Consider the following 21,800-nt stretch of genomic DNA (forward strand, 5'->3'; position numbering starts at 1 on the left):
CCCCTCTGGTAATATGTCAGTTACGTGTAATCAAACCTTTACTCCTTAGCTGAGGGGTGAACTGCTCTCTGTCTGGGCACAATGAATCCTGTAAGATCTCTGCAATCTAGTAAGTAAAATAAATACTTTCTGACAATGCAGATCAGAATTTAAGATCTCAGAATTGAGCTGACTACAATACTGCAAACTCTGACATTGGTTCTCCAATCAATAATTATGCCATGGGAAATGAGATCATTATCCCTATTTGCGAAACTGGCTCACAACTTCTCAGGCTCAAAGGGTTTTAACTCAAACACAGACAGACGTTACTCTTTAACAAGCCAGGGGACAACACAGATTCCAGGACAGACCGGAAAACAATCTGGGAATTGAGATTAGCCATTGCCAGTTGGAAATGGGCTTAGCTATTATTTTTAGGGAGCAGTTACAGTATATGGCGCTTGTAGTTGATGACATCAAGGATGTAGAGAGACTTGGCATCTTTGTTAAACAAGATCAGTCACGTTCTTTCTGAGGAGTTTTAATTTATAGTCTGCCAGGACCTTGTGTTAATTTCCTGAACTCCACGGGGAACACCTTGACTCCTCATGTGCTACATTATTTCAATTTTACAGTTCTAGGTGATTTTAACTGTCACACTGATTATTCTCTAAATTTAAATGGTAAGAGTCTTATTGATAATTTTGCAGTTCTTGAACTCTCTCAATGTGTGACTGAATGCACTCGCTCAGTCAGCCATTCACTTGATTTAATTTTCAATAATCATTCCTCACTTTCTTCTGATACTCTTGAGGTGCAGGTGTTCTCTGATTATTTGCTTATTCCTTTTAATATAGGAGTACGTCATTGACTATCGGGTAATAGCCCATAGGTTCTAGGAATTCTAGCATTCGGATGTGAGGTAAAATAACTTGTGGAAGATTGATCATTCACCTGACTCTGTTTCCGTCCCTTCCTACGGGAGAGTTGTTAAAGGCCCATATAGTTGTTGGATCCTGGAAGCTATGGACAAACTTGCTTCCCCCAACTAAGCCTGGTTGGTATACCTTAGTTAATTAAGTGCCATGGTTTGCAGCATCTCTGTCTAAAGAGAAGCATGTGTGCAAACAGTTTGGAAGAAAGTGGAGGTCCCAGTACAGATTGGATGACAATCTTAAATGTAGAGCTGCCTTAAAAAAAGTATCATAAACTTATTCAGAAGCAAATCTTTTTTTTTTACTTCACAGATTAAGTATGCTAATAATGACACAAAGAAGAGTTTTAAGATTGCTAAATCAGCTCTTCAACCTAAAGCTTCTGGGAGAGATATCTTTCCAACTCAAACCGTATGTGATAATCTCTCCCATTTCTTTGATGGGTAAAATCATAATATTCAGATGAGATTCAAAACAGAAATAATCATGTTCTGCACAAGGTAGGCATTTGGAAATAGCTTTAAAACATTTAAAGCACACCAATTTTGCTTATACAAAGTCGATAATCAAAATCCCTTTTCTGGCATGTTCGCCCAGAAATTTTCACATGCACATACATCTTTAAAAAAATATATATCCACACTAAAACCCAGAAAAGGACCTGCAAAGAGTGGTTCTGGATTTATGGTTGCATTTATATTTTGTTAATTCACTCTGTGGTCACCTTTCTATTCTCACCTTAAATGCTATTGTAGTATTCCATTGTTGTTGACTGCGGTCTTGTTAACCAGCAAACTGAGTGTCTGGTTAAACTGTCTGACTGCTTGATGTACCCGTTGGCTGCCTTTTTCCTGATTTTTGAATGACAGTTCATACATATTATTACAGCACTACCAAGTTGACTTTCCTTTGTCTATCACCTAAAATAGTTCAAAGCATTTTTCATACCCTGACCAGAAGGTCACTTTTTACTCCCTCTGAATTTCTATTAATGTAGCATGTGCAAAGTTAGCAGTACTGAATCCCTGCTCTGCAGTTTGTGGTAGTGAACGCACAACTATCACAGATAGAAAAGGGTTTTGCTCTGAAATTCACTGAAGTGAATTAATATCTCAGAGGGCATGCAATAAAAAGGAATATTAAACATTTTAGGTAAAATAGCCAGTGCTTAATATTGGGCAGTGTAGCTTCAAACTGCTAGGGATTAAACACATTTATACCTCTAAATGTCTGAGGCAATCGCACACAGGCAGAGATTAGATACCGAAACATCTTGGGGTGGAGGCATTAAACTGCCAATTTTGTTGTAGATCTGAAAGTGTCCCCGTAATCTTTCACTCTCTAGACTTTACTGTTACAAGGATGCTGCAGGGATTCTGTTTGGGAACTGAACTATGTCTGGGATCACAGAACATCAGGATGCAGGAACTGTGTCACCATACCACATCAGTACATATGGCCCCAATCCAGACTAGCTCATAGTCCCTTACCTGCCCTCCTAACCCTCCCAGAGTAACAGGTACGTTGGCACCCCTAAACACAATACTTTAGTCCCCTCAGGGAACCGTGGTAACAGATCATCACCTTTCGCTCTCTCACTCACTCTTGTCCATAATAAACAGAAAGGCGATACAAGAACAGTTTACAATATTTATTGAAACAACGTACTGTATTGTGAAGCAACTGTGCTGCAACTAGAAAACATACAAAATTTAGAGGTGTAATTAGCATCACCAATAACCCGTACACAATGAAAAGTCCCATCATGGTTACTGGTGTATTTGCCTAAATCTAGCCTCACTATAATATAACAAAGATATCTGAGATGGTATGGGGCTCTGTACCTGGCATTTGCCGTTAGCTTGTCTGCATCTCAGATTGCGCAAAGTTGGTACTCTGGTCCTGGGACCCGTCTTCTGGTTGAAATTCTCCTCTGTATTTCAAAACGGCAAGTATCAGCTTATATGATAAGAAATGCACTACTTGAAAATACCAGCTGGGTCTCTTCTATTGTGTCTAGGTGTTAGTGTCCGCCCACAGAGAAAAGCAGGCCACAATGTTGTTTGATCTTGTACGAAATGTTCATACTGAATCACAGAGAAGAGCTGAATAATAATGCATGTGCAGCCTATTTCTAAAATGATGGTGTGGCTAAAAAACAAATGTGTTACTTCTCAACGTGTGCAAAGTAAAAGCAGCCTACAACATGTGCAGCTAATATAGGGGCAAAACTAGAGTGGGCCCTATAAGGGACTCAGGGCAGAGGGAGTGGGAAAGAGCAATACTGATAGAGGGAAGTAATGTGTAAGGAAGGGGGCAAAGGCAACAAGACGGAGGGTTGGAAGGAAGGAGTGGGTAAAGGCAACACGGACAGACAGAGGTAGAGAGGGTAACAAGAAGTAATATGTCTGCATTGAAAAAAAACATAAAGTTAGAAAAAACATAAGTGACACAAACACTCTGAAAATAAACTTTTTCAAATATGGTGTACATGTGATTGAATCATTAACAAAGATGGAGATATGGAGAGAGGAGTTTAAAAGCCACAAGATGTAGGAGAGGGAGGGAGCATGGAAAACTCTGACAAAGGGAAGGATAGTGAGAGGGAAGATGCAAAGACAACATGGAAGCATGTGTCTGACATACAACTAAAAGAAAAATATAATGAACATGCTCAGTCTGAAAATAAACTTTCTCTGCATGGTGATCAGTGTTTGACGCGGGAGAGGGAGCAGGACAGGAACAGAAGACCTGCACACAGATACAGTAATATTGAGTGCTTCCTTACAGATGCTGTATGATGGAGTGCTTCCTCTAAAAGAACAAAATAGGGCAACCGCTAAACCCCCAGCAGCGGAAGGACACCCAGTGGGATAAAAGCAGTACTATGAATATCTGCCAAAGAACAGCATGGAAATAAGAGTGACAATGAAGCCAACCAATGGTAAGCAATGTGCGGGCCCTAAGCCCCCTTAAGCTAACAAAGTATCTGGTATATCCTTTCATTTTAGAGTGTAGTGTGGTATGGTTTGTATGGTAGAGTCTGTCATTGTATAGTATGGTATGGGATTGGATGGTATAGTATGACCTATTTATGTAAGGTACTATAGCAAGTGGATAAATACATGACAAACAAACATCTAGGTGTGAACCATGAAACTGACCATTCATAAGATCAAAAATTTAAATTGAAGAATAATTTTTCATACACAATTGTTAATTAGAAAAATATATATGGGATGTTTATTTATTCATTTCTTATCATTCAATGGATACTTGATTTTGTTAATTGTTCTTTTGTATAAATATATCTCATCATTTAACAATGGTATAGTATGACCTGCCATTGTATAGTATGGTATGACCTGCTATGGTATTGTATTGATATGGTATGTTATGGTATGGTATAGCATGCCATGCTATGCTAGGCTAGGCTATGGCATGTCACTGTATAGTATGGAATGGACTGTGATTGTATAGTATGGTATGGTACAACTATGGTATGTTCTCTCATTGTATGGTATTCTACGCTATGCTAGGCCATGGCATGATATTGCCTATCACTGTACACTATGGTATGATCTGTCATTCTATAGTATGGTAAAACTATGGTATGATATGGAATGGTTTTGTATGTAATGGCCTATCATTGTATAGCATGGAAGGTATGATTCTGTATGATAATAATGGAGGCATGAGAAGACACTGTGACGGAGGCTGGGAAGGAGTAAGTAAAGGCAACCTTGTTGGAGAGAGAAAAGACAATGGGAGGAAATATCATGGTTCTGATAGAGCCTCACGTTATTCTGAAATTTGTAGGGGTGCATCATATTCACTGTTAGTCCGCACCCACATATTAATCGAAGTAGTTTAAGTGTGCCATATGAATGTATCACTAGAATTGTTTAATATAGGAGTGATTAGAAATGTAACCATGCTTTTCATAACAAGTAATGCTGCAGATCATTGCGAATGTATTTTAGTAAACGCATAATGTTTGATTTTCACGTAATGCAATGTGCTAGTATAAACGTGCGCCATGTTAAAGTTGCACGTGCAGTTTGCTTATTCACGTATATAGGAATAATGAAATTAATGTTTAAAGTATGATTTTAGAGTATGTTTAACAGTGTAAAGGCCTGATCGCATATACGTAAAGAGAAAGGTCTGTTCATTTTCTTATGTTAGCTAAACGTTATAGGCCGAAAATGATTTCCCTTGGTAAAGGCTTTGGGTTTCGGGAGAATGGAAAATCTTAGAGAAGACAAAAAGTTTTCGTTCCCATGTTTCTGTTGCAGGTGCAAGGACATTGAGCCCGTTAGAGAGACTAGGTCTTTGTTTTCGGAGTTAGGATGGAACGAGAAGCCAACAGGGGAGTACATTGAAATGTGCGGATGATACTTTCGGCGGAGAAGGTGCCTGAGACCCAAGGTCAAGCTAACCGTCATTGGATGGAGTACAAGTTTCTTTGGAAAAGTACTGGAAGAAGACCTGGCTGAAGAGGTGTGCCGAAGGGCGTGTTCTACGTTTTGGGGATTTTGTTTTAGGGACAGTGCCCCGTGGGTTGAGCAGTTGATGTTTAGATGGGAAGCTAGAAGGAGCATCTTAGAAGGAGCTCTGACTAAGTGAATATACTTCTAAGGAAGTCTTCACTTCTGACACCTTTTTATTCTCTTGCCTGGGAGGGAAATGCTAAGTAGGGATGTCACCTTAGGGATAGAGTAGGGAAAGACTAACGATTTTCTTTTAGGCTAATGGTTTCAGATATAGAGGTTGGACTAACTATTGTTTTATTGATGCTTTTAGAATTGATTATCCTTTTTATTCTGAGCTGTATGAGACTCTTGCGTAAAATATCCTTTGTATTAGTGCCCATTTATTTTCTTCACCTTGTATTGAGGTGTTTGTATGTGCATTTATTCCTGGTTGTAATAAAATCTTTTAAAAATTTAGATTCAGAGTCAGTGGTCCTTTGGAACGGAAATTTGATTCTGTTATTTATGTATTGAGATTTGAATTTTCTCCCCTCTACACTATTTAGCAGATAAAAAGATCCTGGCGACCTCAGAGGATTCTTGGAGATTATAAGGTAGGCAAGAATCCGATCCTATCAGTTGGGAGCAGAGTAGGATGGTTATCGCTGATAGTGAGGAGAGATCTAGATCAAGATAAGAGATTCTAGAGGTCTATAGAAGTTAAGTGATGGTGACTCATCGGATGGCGAGCAGCGGACGACGACAGTTGATGGAGATTGATGGAGAGTAGCGGTGCGGCAGAAAGCAGCAGTTCGTGGAGGAGTGAGTATGAACAGGGTGATATATTTTGTAGATTGCGGTGTTGATTTGATTGTGTGATGTCTTGCAGAGTTGTAGTGAGTGTTGAGTGATTGTGAGATCAGGCTGTGAGCGTGCGCAGCCGGGGAAAATCTTAGGCTCGACGAGTAGCTTAAGTGATTGTGGTGTAGAAGACACCCACGGTAGATTTTGTTGACCACCAAAAGGGGATCGTGAGACGGCATCGATTACCCGGACCGAGATAGGGGGTGCGAATGTGTGAGTGCATGAGTAACCGACGCTGGTCGTGGGTTGTTGTATGTGGAACTTTGAGTGTTTGAAACCTATCAGTTGAGGCGATTGTCCGGTCGTTTCGCGGACAGACAATTGCCAGTTGAGGTCGACAATTTCGAGAGACTGACGGAGACGGTCAGAGAAGTGATTGTCCGGTCGTTTCGTGGACAGATAATTACTTCAGAGTGTGAATGGGACGAATGCAAGGGTGAGACGTGAATTGTGAAGGAGGGGAACTGCTGCGAGCGGAGGAAAAGTGATGTCAGAAGGTGTCGCGCTGCGATAGGTCTGTTGGTGTGAGTCGCGCTGCTATTGGTGGATTTGACATCAGGAAGTGAACAAAAACATTGTGTGCGAGCGAAAATTTGTTCATCAGGAAATGTTTTAAGGTTGTCCGAGAATTATGTAGAGGTGACAAACATGTGGTTACTCGAGGGGAAGAAGAAGCCACTCCTGAGGATACTCCGGCGCATTATATGTCAAGAAATGTGGGGTTACATACTATAATTTGGCTTGAAAATTGGCATAAAATGACTCATGGTGAGGGAGAACTAGCTTTCCCACGATATGGTACTTTCAGGTTGGAGGTGTTGTATCAGTTGAAATCTGTAATGTCTTCGTTGCGACCTTTGCCGAGACCAACTCAGTTTGAGGCATTGCATGCATGGATCAGAGCAGCGCATGACAGGTAAAGAGATCGTAGTCAAGAAAGGGTGAAGAAGTCAATTAAGGCATTCCAGGATGCAAGGTGGGATGCACAAGAGAAGAGGTGGATAGTAGAAACGATAGAGGGAGACAGTTTGTACCCACTACTAGAGAAGACAGACAGTGCTAAGGCAAAGAGTGTAGATGACGATGACAGTGATACAGATGACAGTCTAGTAGAGAGGTTACTGTCTGAGAGACCACCTCCATACAATCCAGATTCCTATGAAGGGAAGTCAGCTCAAGCAGAAGAGACTAGAGGATTACAGACTCAGTCAGAGGTGAGAGTGGAAGGGAAAATCTCGACAGGAACTGAGGGCATGAAAAATCAGTCGTTAGCAAGCACAGAGTTTGGGAGAGGTGTGAGGTTACCGGATACTCTAAAGGTACTGGTTACCATTGGACCTATTGTTTCAGTTTATGACTCAGATCAAGAGAAGGTTGGTAGTCTAGCGCAGTCGACTGCAGGATCAAGGAGTGTGGTAGAGGGAAATGGATCAACGAGGGGGATGGAGCAGACTCCAAAACCTATTGAATGGAGTACTCCATTGCCAGCTACAGCAGACTCTTCTAGGGGACAGGTGGATGCGAGATCAGTAAGACCAAGGTCTTTGGCCGAGTCGAGGTCGGATCTGAGGATGTGGGTACCTCCTGTAAGGAATCAATGTGAAAGAATGGCAGAGAGTGAGGAGCGAGGCATTTCAGGACACAGACCAGTCTCAAGGAATATGACAGAAGAGAATAGACCTCGAGAACAGGACTGCGAGTATGACAAACGGAATGGGGCAGTTTGCCGAGAATTATTGAAGGGAGCCTTGAAAGGGACAATGTTAGATGTAGTAAGGTTGAAAGCAGAAGTAGATGAAATAATAAGTGGAAATTTGCCTCTTGAAAGAACATACATGTATGAACAAGATGAGTTACTTTTTGTAGCGAAGGATGTGACTCGCAAGGCAAGAACTGCACATGAGAACTTGTCAGAATTGGCAAAAGTTATGAGGTGGATCTGTCTAAAACAAAATCATTGCAGGGGAGCTATAGATTGCAGTATAGCGACCAAGAACTGGAAGAGAAAAGGGTCATGGGATTGAGGACTCATATCAAGGATTTGATTATAGCAATGCGTGCATGGATCATGCTTGACAAATGGGAGGAAAGGTGGTCTAAGAAGAAGAGTTGTAAAAGGACGATAGGAGAGACGCCACCTCCAGGTGGGGGGAAGATGGATGTAGGAAATTTCCCTTTATGAGGGGTACAGAATGGAGGATATGTGCATGTGCCTTGGAGTAGGGGTGATTTGGCTGCATTTACGAACAATTTTCCCTGCTTGCGGGAGAAGCCCGTCGAGTGGTACAAGCAGGTTGATAGGTTTGTCAAGATCTCAAAGGTGTTGTGGATTGATTTGAACACGTTGTTTGACATTGTGGTTCCGAGCGATTTATGGTCGGCAATTAAAATCGCTGTTGAATGGCCAACTTCAGAGCCCGAAAGGGATCCTGTTTCATATGTCCGTCACCCACAGTCATGAAGAAGTTCGAACAAGTGATTACGTGGCTGAAGTCGAAAATTTCACCCCAGGATATTGATTGGGCCAAAATAGATCGGACAGTGCAGGAGCCAAAAGAGAGAGTGCATGAGTACTATGAAAGACTCTTGCAGGCCTTTAAGCAGTACAATGGATTAGATGTCTTGGATACGAAAGACATGGGACAGTTTGTTTCGAAGTTTGTGTTGGGATTGTGGCCAGAGGTTAGTCTCATGATACAGCAACATTTGATTTGCTGTCAGAATAAGCTGGTGGATGAGATTTTGCGGTATGCCAGGTACGGTAGTGATGAGATAGAATCGAAGCACAGGAAGTTGAAGGACAAATTGATGCTTGTTCAGATGCAAACAGCTCAGGGTCAGCCTAGTGGAGGGACGTTAGGAAGGAAGCAGGGAAATAACCAAGGAGGAAATCAGAATGTCCAAGGTCAAGGAAGGCCCAAGTCAGTTGATCCCAAGACAGGAATGGATGTGACGACATTGAAAAAGACCACTGCGTGTCATCTTTGTCACCAGGTTGGACATTGGAAACGCGAGTGTCCCTTGAATCCAATGAATCAGGTGCAGTAAGAAGTAGAGATAGCTCAGGTACCTGTACTTGAAGTAGTTCCCACGGTGACTAGACCTAGGATGGTGAAAGGGGGGACTAGTAGTCCGCAGGTGCAAGTTTCTCAGCCACCTAGGGTTCAAAGTGTTCAGCAAGGAGTTCGGACTTATCAACAGATGCCCTTGTTCGAAGGGTGTGAGGAGTTCGGTCCAGACCCGTTGGCATGACGGTGCCTGAGGGGGGAGGAAGACTGCACGCTTGGAGCAGTCTTGGAGGTAGACCAGAGGGGACGATTTGTGGAAGCAGATATTGATGGTCACCCTACCACCTTTCTGGTTGACACTGGTGCTACCCGGTCTACTGTAAAATCAGCAGTAGTCCCTAAACTACCCCTCTCGGGACAATCAATCCAAGTTGTTGGTGTAGCAAATAAGAAATTAACTAGCCCATTGACAGAGCCAATTCCTGTGAGAATAGGAACATTCCGAGATCGACACCAGTTCATGGTGTGTGACTCGAGTCCAGTTTGCCTGTTAGGAAGAGATCTGTTGTGCAAGTTGAATTGCACCATTTATTGCACACCGAAGGGAGATGAAGTGCAAACAAAGGATGATGATGCAACCTTCAAGGTTGCAAATCAGCGCATGTGTATATAAATTTACCCGGCGCTGAAAGTGGAGGAGCTCCCACTTGATTTGAGGGATTCTGTGTCAATTGATGTGTGGGACCTCAGTGGAGAAGAGATCGGATTGGTTAAAGGTGTTAGAACCAGTGAAGATTCAGGTCAAGCCAAATGTAGAATTTCCTAGGATGCCCCAGTACAATTTGTCACCTGAGACTATTGCAGGGATCAAACCTGTAATTGAGTCTATGATCAAGCAGGGAATTCTGAAAGAGATCATGGGTAGCCCATGTAATTTACCTATCATGGGACTACAGAAACCGAGTAGGAAATTCAGGATTGTGCAGGACCTGTGAAAGGTCAATGAGATAGTTGTTCCATGTTGTCCGGTGGTACCGAATCCATCTGTGATCCTGTTTCAAATTCCATGTGAGGCTGAGTGGTTTACAGTGATTGATCTGTGTCCAGCATTCGTCTCGATACCGCTCCATGAGGAAAGCCAATTTCTTTTTTCTTTCCGGCTGGAGAACCGTTTGTTAACGTGGTGTCGTATCCTACAGGGGTACACGGAGAGTCCATCGATCTTTAATCAGATCTTGAAGAAGAATCTTGAAAGTCTTGTGTTACCGCAGAACTCTGTTCTGGTGCAATACATCGATGACTTGCTTGTTGCTTCAGAAACAGAAGACGCTTGCAGAATTGATACCATTGCTTTACTGAATCATTTGGCAGACAATGGACACAAGGTGTCCCTGCACAAATTGCAGTACTGTCTGAGTGAAGTACAGTATTTGGGTCACAGAATTGAGAAGGACATGAGAAAGGTGTCACCAGATCGCATTGAGGCTATTATGAATATACCTGTGCCCACCACCCGGAGAGAAGTCAGAATGTTCTTGGGGATGGTTGGCTATTGTCGCCAATGGATTCCCAACCTCTCCTTTGAAGCGAAGCCTTTGCAACGGCTGACACACAAGGATGTAAGTGATCCGGTACCATGGGACAATGACTGTTTGATGTCATTTTTGAGGCTGAGAGAAGCCCTGTGTCGCGCTCCAGCTTTGGGGATGCCTGATTACAACAAGGCATTCACATTGTTCTGTTGCGAGAGAAAGGGTTGTGCATTGTCAGTTCTGACTCAGAATCATGGAGGTGTCCGTAGACCAGTTGCCTACTTTTCAGCTGCTTTAGATCCAGTAGCTTCTGCTTTGCCCGGATGTCTTAAATCCGTTGCTGCAACAGGTGTCAGTATTGAAAGGTGTGAGAGTATTGTAATGGGACATCCACTTACAGTTTATGTGCCACATTCTGTTGAATTGTTGATGACAAGGACCAAAACACAGCACCTCACGAACAACAGGTTGACACGTTATGAGCAAGTTATACTTGCTGCAGAAAATGTGACTTTGAAGAGGTGTTCTGTTTTAAATCCCGCAATATTGATGCCTATTCCAAATGCAGATGATGAAGATTGTGAGGATCATGATTGTCTCGATGTGACTGAACTATGCACCAAACCGAGACCGGACATTGTTGATGAACCGCTCCCTGACCCTGATGACATTTTCTTCGTGGACGGTTCATGTTTCAGAGACGATGTTGGTCGATTGAGAGCAGTGTTTGCTGTATGTACCATCACCGGAGTGGTTGAAGCTGCTTGTTTAGAGGGAGTACACTCCGCACAGGTAGCTGAAATCATTGCTTTGACCCGTGCCTGTTTGGCTGCTGATCAGATCATGATAACGAATTACACTGACAGTCAGTATGGGTTTGGTGTGGTTCACGATTTCAGACAGTTATGGTCACAGAGAGGATTCATGACATCTTCTGGTTCGCCCATTAGAAATGGGGAATATGTGAGACAGTTGTTGGAAGCATTACAATGTCCGCAGGAAATTGCAGTTGTCAAATGTTCAGGACACAGTAAAGGGAGTGATTTTGTTTCCCTGGGAAATAATTATGCGGATGATGTTGCCTGGTTCTGTGCAGAACAAGGATGCATATTTACTGGAGGGTATACTGGAGAAAGCCAAGAAAGAACCGAGCTCAGCATGATGTTAGCCATGGCCGATACATGGGAGGAACTAAAATGATTGCAGGATGAGGTTCCTGATCAAGAACATGATAGTACGAGCAGGATATGAGAAGGGAGATGTGGATGTGTGGGTTTCGAGTGATGGACGAGCTGTGCTACCGGAATGTTTGTTGAATCCTATGGCAAGATTGATACATGGTGCAGTACACCTTGGTAGAGACGCAATGGTGCGAGTGTTTAGACAGACATGGTACAATCCGAAGTTTCGTGCGGTTGCTGAAGCTGTATGTCAGAGGTGTGTTACATGTCAGCAGATGAATGCAGGAAAGAGAACTGCTGTAAGTTTGAGTCACAGTGGGAGGTCAGGAGGGCCTTTCAATAGGATGCAGCTGGACTTTATCGAGATGCCGAAGTGTAATGGGTTGAGGTACATCTTAGTTGTGGTATGTGTCTTTTCAAGATGGGTGGAGGCTTACCCAACACGTAGGTGCGACACACTCACTGTAGCTAAGCTGTTGTTGAGGGAACTCATCCCTAGGTTCGGCTTTCCGACCTCCTTGGAGTCAGACAGAGGGACACACTTCCACAGTAAGATCATGAAATTGCTCTGTGCTTCCTTGAATGTGGATCAGAGATTGCATTGCAGTTATCGACCAGAGGCTTCTGGGATTGTGGAACAAGTTAATGAGACTTTGAAAGCGCGGATGGCGAAAGTGTGTTCTTCGACATCCCTGAAATGGCCTGATGCACTGCCCTTGGTCCTCATGAGCCTTCGTAGTGTTCCTGATAGGAGAACGGGGTCGTCACCACACGAGATCCTGATGGGGAGGGCAATGCGATTACCAGCGATACCTGCTACTGCTTTGGTTAACATCACAGATGACTTGATTCTCGACTACTGTAAGGGACTGGCTGATGTAGTCCGTTCTGTGTCCCAGCAGGTGCAAGCAGCAACTGTTCCAGCCGCAAGTGACCTGTGCCACGACTTGTGCCCGGGAGATTGGGTGCTTGTGTGTAAACACGTGAGGAAGAGTTGCCTGGAGGTTCGTTGGCGTGGCCCGTACCAGGTAATACTGGTCACGAACACGGCAGTGAAGTGTGGGGGACTGCCGAACTGGGCGCATGCCTCCCATATCCGCAGAATTCCAGCACCCTTGGAAGATACAGCCCCTCTCGTAAATGAAAATCCTGCTGAGGTGGCAGGGCCATCAGAGAGGGCAAGCCAAGCTGTGAGGGTTGCTGATGCAGTTGGTTGTGCACTAGATCGAGCTGAAAGGGGTTGTGCAAATCGAAGCCCCGAATTTGACTCAGACGGAGAAAGAATTGCTGTGGGAGGAGTAGAGTCAAATTCTAACGAAGAAGGAAGTGGTGCACAGGGTTCCTAAAGGAAGAGCAGAAGTGCCACAGAAGCAGAAAGAGTTTGGCCTGTGAGTCAGAGACGGCTGAACTTGAGATTGGCACCTGAAAGAGATCTTGCCCCAGTTTCTGAAACGTCTGAATATGAACAAAGTGGCGAAGAGCAAGCTCGAGGTAGTTTGAGAACAAGAGTGCTGTGTCAAAGGTACGACTCACCAGAGTGGACATACGCTGTGACTGATGCCAGGAGTGTTGAGCTCGGGGAGGCTGAGGTCTTTGACGCTGGTCAGCAATTCTCCGAATATGAAAATAGACGTGTTGCTGTTGGTTCCAGGAGTAGAGATCGAAGGAATACTGACTCTCAATATTCCGAATCCACCACTTCTGAGCAAGATTCATGAATTGATTCTGGAGACGCTGGTTTTTCCAACTTTTGGTTATGTACCACCGCATCAGGAATTAGTGGTGCTTCGTCTTGAATTTTTGCAGCGTGTTTTAGAACTTTTGGGAGCTGACCTTATTTTGGACTGAAGGTGAACTTTGTTGTATATAAAAGCCTAAAGAAGAAGATAAACTAGGCCCGAGTGGAAGAAGAATAAATATAGGGACTTTCCCTCAAGACAACGAAAGAGGGCTAGGGAGTTCTTTTTGTGGACTGTGTAAATAAGGAACTGAAAGTTGCAAGGGGATGTCCAGCTTTTGAAGTGTTGTTTGAACTGGTTGACAAGTGATATCTGGAGTAGAAAGAGACTTTTAATTGTTGCAGTCAAACCAAGAATTTTGATAACTTTGCACAGATGGTAGATGCTGGAAATACTCACCGTAGGTCTAAATTAGTGATAGGTACACTTATAGGGTTGGTGATAGTTTCTATAATCATAATAGTTGCAGCTTCATATATTGTTTCACATGAGCAGGAAGGGGAGGTACAGGGAACACTTACGCCTACCACTCTAGCCAAAGGGAGGTCACTATAGGAGCTAAAAGAGCTTTACTAATCGAAAAGAGTCGTAGATTTCACATAGATATATCTAGAAGTGATTTTAAGCTTAATGCATATGCAAAGCTGCTGTACGAGTACGTAGATGCGATGGATGCAAAAGATTGTTATGTGTGCATGCAGTTACCTTCTTCTGTGGATGAGGGTATTAGATACCATCATCTTCCACTGACGTATGGAATTTCTTGTAGTTTGTTGCTTAGTATCTTCTATAAGAGAGGTCAGTTTGAGTATTTCTTTTCCAATTATGATGCAGTACTTCCTGAAGTTCCAGCTTACAAGTATTTGAATAAATACGATTATTAGAAGTCGGAGTACAGACTTCGGAAGTATTTCATACCATCTTTGGAATGGGATATGGCTTATACTCACCGGCATAATTTAACATGTTCATTGTCAGATACAGAGAAGAAGTTTATAGGTCAAGTAGAAGATAGATATAGAAAACTAACTGAGACACGAGATACAGGAGATAGTCCAGTAGATTGGACCGATTAGGAGAGATTACACAGATCTAAGGGGAGTTATGGACCCATAGCATTGGACCATGTGCAAAAGGGGAAGTTGTGTGTGAGACGTCCTCAGAACTACTATGAAAAGGTTTTGGTAGGACAAATGTGTGTGTGTGTGTATGTGCTCATATAGCACATACACACACAGTACAAAGTACGTGTGATCATATCTTCACTATGGAAGATTCAGCGAAGAACTTTTTGCAAGGCTCGGTGCAAGTGATTCCAACTGTTTATTATGTGTGTGGAAGAAATGCCTATGTGAGGTTGCCTGTGAATTGGTATGGTACGTGTTATTTGGGAATTATTTTTCCGAAAATCTATCATGCAGAAGATTTGGAGCTTTTGAAACCGTATACCATTCTAGAGCCAAAAGAGCTGTGAGTGGATGAATGGTGATTGGAGATATCTTTGGAGCAATGATACCGAGTTAGGATGTGGTTTTGAATGATGTGAAGATCAGAAGACTGGCAACTGTGGTTGATGAGTTGACGATGAATACAGCAAGGTCTTTGATACTGGTGGATGGAGAGATGTTATCGATAAGGACAATGGTTTTGCAGAATCACCTTGCTTTAGACGCATTATTGGCAAAAGAGGGCGGAGTCTGTAAATTATTGAAAGTTCAGGAATGTTGTACGTATATTCCAGACAATAGCAAGGATCTGGAGAGATATATAGACAACATTACCACGATTCATCAAGAGATTGAAGATTTGACTGAAGAAGGTCTGTGAGAAAAGATTGGTAAAGGATTTGGTTGTGTGGGAAGTTGGTTTGCGAATTTGGGAAAGGGGTTCCTTGGGTTTGTGCTAAAGCCTCTCATTATTGTTGTGGTTTGTGTGATCTGCTTGTGGGGTCTCATCAGAGCTTACAAGTGGTACAGAGGAAACAGATTTGAAAGAGCTCTCAGAGCGAGTGAAATGCGAATGGCTAGACTGCAGGACAGTCAATATCAGAATATCAAGAATATGGAGAGATTCCGATGGGGGAGGATGGCAACAAGTACTGTTTAGGTCGGTTCTTTCTCCAAGGGAATTAATTGTGTGATGATGTGATGACATTTGTCATCAAAGGGGGGAACTGATAGAGCATCACGTTATTCTGAAATTTGAAGGGGTGCATCATATTCACTGTTAGTCCGCACCCACATATTAATCTAAGTAGTTTAAGTGTGCCATATAAATGTATCACTAGAATTGTTTAACATAGGAGTGATTAGAAATGTAACCATGCTTTTCATGACAAGCAATGCTGCAGATCATTGCGAATGTATTTTAGTAAACGCATAATGTTTGATTTTCACGTAATGCAATGTGCTAGTTTAAACGTGCGCCATGTTAAAGTTGCACGTGCAGTTTGCTTATTCACGTATATAGGATTAATGAAATTAATGTTTAAAGTATGATTTTAGAGTGTGTTTAACAGTGTAAAGGCCTGATCGCATATACGTTCATTTTCTTATGTTAGCTAAACGTTGTAGGCCGAAAATGATTTCCCTGGACTTCTGGAATACCGTCTACCTCCCTACCTGCAGTCGAATATCTCCTGGCATCCTTGGTGTTTTGGTGCTGGCGCTGCTGTCACCGTTTGCGGGTGCCTCCTCGCTGCGTGTCTCCCCGCCGCCATTTCCACCCCTTGCGGCCGGAGACCGGAGACCACAGCCCCCAGTGTGCCTTGCGCTTCACACGCGCCCAGAGGCGCATAAAAGAGCGACGCTCTTGCTGCGGAGTGGGAACCCTGGACTTCTGGAATACCGTCTACCTCCCTACCTGCAGTTGAATCTCTCCTGGCATCCTTGGCGTTTTGGTGCTGGCGCTGCTGTCACCGTTTGCGGGTGCCTCCTCGCTGTGTGTCTCCCCGCCGCCATTTCCACCCCTTGCGGCCGGAGACCGGAGACCACAGCCCCCAGTGTGCCTTGCGCTTCACACGCGCCCGGAGGCGCATAAAAGAGCGACGCTCCTCCCGCGTCGCGGGACGCGCGCGTACGGCACCGGGCTAAGCCTGGGACAAGGGCGGGACCGTCTGTGGCCGTCCGGGGCCGACCAGGCCGGGCCGGGAAAATCCCTTTTTACACCGAGCACACGTAGTAAGTCGTAGCAGGCTACGTTATGTGACTATTGACTTTTGTGTTACCCTGTCATATTTCATATATTGTGTCCCCACTTGCACTGTGTTAAATGGCTGGGAAGGGGAAGCGTATCACGGCCCCTCCATCAGTGTCCGGGCCTATGGACCAATTCATTACTCGAGCTGTCTCGGTACTCGAACATGAAATCGCTATCACCGAAAGACGCCTCTCTATAGATCCCTCGTTTGCCAGACGCTCTTCATTGGGCCCGTTAGCTCTTGTTAATTCACCAAATAAACGCAGAGGGCACGCACGGGGGGATGCACCTTCGCTTATAGAGTCTGAAACACTACATACTTTGTCATCACCCTCCGGGAGGTTATCAGAATCCCCAGTGATGACGGATTTCGTACCAGTGGTGGAAGCTGTGGTCACACCTAAGTCTAATGCCACTCGCCTCCAGACCAGGGCTGGGGCCAGATCCTCTAGAACAGTGAATCAGAAAAGGAAAAGGGGTGGGGCCATGGACGGCGCTAGGCTAGCGAAAATATCTAAGTCATCTAAAAATATGGCACTCCCCGACACTTCAAGCCCTATAGCTTGTCCTACTATGACCGATGTTAGCACACACACCCCTTCCCCGTCAGACAACAATGACATGGTCTTCCAGTTAGAACACACGGTTCGCTCCTTAATTTTACCACTATTGGAAAGGATATGGGGGCATATCAACAAGGGCTTTATCTCTGCTTTTTTGGCTTTATAAGCCAAAAAAGTAGAGATAAAACTAGCGCCCTATCAACAACAGGGTGCTAACATGCAAATTTGCATGTTAGCACCCTTTTACTCTACGCTTCCCCTTGCATCTCTAATGAGATGCAAAGGGGGCGTTCCAGAGTAAAATAATAGGAGAAATGTCGCTAAGCGACATTTCTCCTATTATCAAGAATGTCGCTAACCCTGTTTAAGACAAAAAAAGCAGCGCTAACCGCGGTTAACGCTGCTTTTTTACGTCTGGTATTTTTCAGACTTAGCCATGATGTCCTATGGAAGGAGGATATCATGGCTAAGTTTGCCTCTCCCTATCAACAAGGTAACGTGAGATTATCGCTGGGTTTCCAGCGATAATCTCACGTTAGCCTGTTAGCGTGAGGATTTTTATCGCTATTGAGATAAGCGTTGCTAATAGCACGCTATCTCAGCGATAAAAATTCACGCTAGCCGGCGATAATTATCCTAGCGCTAAGTGTGCTTAGAGATAATTATCGCCGGTTGTTGTTGATATGCCCCATAAATGGTTGTAGAAAAAGTTGACAAGTTGGAACAAACTATTTTAGATAATTTTTGTTCGCTAAAGAATGTCGTCAAGCTGTCTACCAGGGATATTGCCAAAACTAATTGCCCTTATGGCGCGAATCCTATGCTCGTTGCACCGTCCCCAACTGATATACCCCCTGCTTCAACCAACATAGGTATTGGCCCAGGTACAGATTTACCTATACCAGTGCCAAATATGCTCCAGCCACTAGGGCGGGAGGAAGCACTAAATACTAACCAGTCTCTGGGGCGGGAGGGTCGGCCAAGTGATGCACCCTTGGGCATTAACACCAAGAAATCAGTGGGTATGAGAATGGCTACTGATAAAGACCTCTTAGGTAAAGCACCTAGGTCACCCTCAATTCAAATACACTTACCACCTGAATCCCTCCCCTATGTTGTGGTATTAACCGGTGTTCCCGTACTTCCCATTAATAAAACTGAATCCTTTCAGCAACTAAAAAATAAAGCGACACATTGGCTTAACATGCATAGACCAATCCCTAATTACTTGAATGGGCGGATTCTATTTGTCAGAAGAGTACAATGGGTAGGCTCTCAACCCAAAAACATTCAGGGAGACTGCATTATTGTCAATTTTGAAGATCCACGCCTCCCAAGGTTCATCACTGATTATACACCCTACGGGCCCAGAACAGGGATAGAGGCCCATAACTTAAACTTTTTCTACACCCCAGGCTTCTGCGATTGACAATCCTACAATATGATTACTGCCTCACCTCCTAAGTCAGCGAGGGCAAATGACAGTACACTCATGGCTGGTCATGTTGTCACCCCCCTGGATATGCCAGGGTCGCACATAATACCCAGGGCCTTACCGTCGCCCCCGCCTAGGTTGGGAGAGAGGGCAAATGTACCTAGCCAGATTATTGCGCATCATATTACTTTGCCTAGTAACCATCCAGGCACTCTTTTGTCTTGGAATTTAGCTGGTATCAAGACTAAAATTGATTCACCTGAATGGGTTAGTTTTGTAAATAACTACGACGTTTGCCTTCTACAGGAAACATGGTCCTGTGAGGCTCGGTTCATGCCGGGATATTTGAATTTTTACGTCCCAGCAACCCAAGGCCCGAAAGGCCGCCCAACGGGCGGACTAATTATGTGGGCTCGTCAGGACTTATTCTCGAGCGCTGTCATGATTGACACGGGGTCCCTGGATATCCAATTAGTGAGATTAACTCTTGATCCCAGGGGCTCATTGGATATTTACAACATATATCTCCGTGGCAGAAAAGGGAAAAAGTCAAGGGAACTGGACATCCTGACCAGCCTTATAGCAACTAAATCGTGCAGTAGGGACCTCATTGTTGCTGGTGACTTTAATGTCACATTTGAACCCCTTCTAGACCCGGACTTAGAATGGGGCCTTGACCCCGAAGAGGATCGACATTGGGGCATACCAGCCCTTCCACTCTCCCCTATCAAAAGGTGGTCCACGGTAGCAGTGCAGGTAAATGCACTTTGCTTTGATAGAGGCTTAAGGGCCTTGAATGGCAGAACCCAAGGTGATAAGTTGGGAGCACCTACCTTTGACAACGGCCGCTCAGCAAGCAGGATTGACTACGTTCTTTGCTGCTTGGGGCTGTGGCGCCAACCTCTTGACATGGTGGTTGAGCCAAGAATAGAGAGTGACCACAACCCTATCTGTGTCTCCCACAGCTGGTGGGGGAAACCCCGCTCGGCGAGCGAAGAACCAATACTGGCTCCCACTGGCTGTGTCCCAACCAACGACATGCGGAGGTTAAAGTGGACCCAAGCAAAGACCAATGCCTCAGCAATGGCTAGCATTGACACCGAACTCTCCGTAATTAATGTGAGACTCGAGGAAGTTTTGAGGGTTAAAGATAATCACGATCAAGCAACCAGATTACACGAGACCTTCTTTGAGGGTCTACGTGGCTTTTTTTTCAAACAATCAAGAAAGGGTAGCAAGCCATCGTGCAAGCGATTGAGGTGGTACGACAAAGAATGTAAACGTGCTAGAGGAATTTTGGCACACGCCCTCTCTAGCGGGAACAAGATATATATTCAACTAGCCAGATCCACTTATAAGAAGTGCCGCGCCCAAGCAAAAAAAAGATGGGATGAATCGTACTGGCTTGACTTGAAGGAGGCTTGCCATGCCCGAGACACTAGACTGTTCTGGAATGTGATAAAGTGGAACAGAGGTGGCTCGCTTGAAAATCCTTCCAACCATGTTACCCAAGAAGATTGGCTGGGATACTTCAAACCCCAATATGCATGCGACCCTCTTTACAGAAACTCGGGGCTAACCACATATGTTTTATATTCGTCTGGTCCCTTTAGCCCCAAGGATGTTCTAGCTGCCTTGGCCTGTGTTGCCGCTGGGCGGGCCCCAGGCTTGGATGGTGTTCCATCCGACCTTTTTCTTAATAACAAGACTTCCTGGAGCAAGTATATCGCCCATATAGCGAACGCTGTGGCTGTAGGAGCCCCAGTGCCCAAATCCTGGGGGGGTGCTATTATAATCCCAATATATAAAAAGGGTGATAAAACCCTCCCAGGTAATTACAGGCCCATCAGCCTAATCGACACAATCCAAAAAGTCATTGGGAGGATGGTACTGAATGAGGTACTCACTTGGATAGAAGACAATCGGATCCTTTCTAGCTTCCAAGCTGGTTTCCGCAAATTTACCAGCACTGTGGACCAGGTGTTTCGCTTCCAACAATTGCTCTGGAAGGTTGTTACGTTAGGCAAAGGCAGTCTCTATGTCACCTTTGTGGATTTAAGAGCTGTCTTTGACCTCGTCCCCCGAGAGCAACTCTGGAGGGTCCTTGAAAAGCTTGGGCTCCCCTTGGAACTATTGACCTTAATTAGGAGGCTCCACGAGCCTAACTTTGCAAAAATACAATGGGGAGGCCCGGGGGATACTACCCCCGAGTTTCCTGTTGAGCGAGGTGTGCGCCAAGGCTGCGCCATGGCACCCACACTTTTTTCCCTGTACATCGATGGAGTAGTTGATTACATGCTTCAAGTCAACACTGATGCTCCCAAGTTGGCCGGAGCTTCTACCCCAATATTGATGTTCGCCGACGATACTCTCATAGTATCCAAAACTCCGGGTGGCATGCAAAGGGCTCTGTCAATTTTTGAAGTTTTTTGTAAAGACCACGGCTTGGAGGTCAATGTGTCCAAGACTAAACTTATGACATTCAACCCGCACCCAAGTTACAGAATAGGCAAGCTTCTAATGAATGGTCAAATCCTTGAGGAGGTAAAAAACTTTGCCTATCTGGGCATACACGTGTCTCAAAATAATAAGTGGAACAGACATCTGGAACTGGCCACGTTGAAACTTACCCAGATTACGGGAACGCTGGTTAACGAGCATAAAAAATCCCTTACTAAGCCGGTTAAACCCGTCCTACAAATATATGAGGCAAAGGCCCTAAGCTCAGTCCTGTATGGGGCAGAGCTTTGGGGTTTTGACGCACTATCACCCCTAACAGCTGTCGAAAACAAATTTCTCCGTGGCATTATTGGCCTCCCACAAAGCACGCCTCTGGTCCCATTGCGTTACGACCTAGGTAGAAAGGCCATCAAGGACTTGGCCAAACT

Source organism: Triturus cristatus, chromosome 7 (assembly GCF_964204655.1).
Source record: "Triturus cristatus chromosome 7, aTriCri1.1, whole genome shotgun sequence".
Lineage (NCBI taxonomy): Eukaryota > Metazoa > Chordata > Amphibia > Caudata > Salamandridae > Triturus > Triturus cristatus.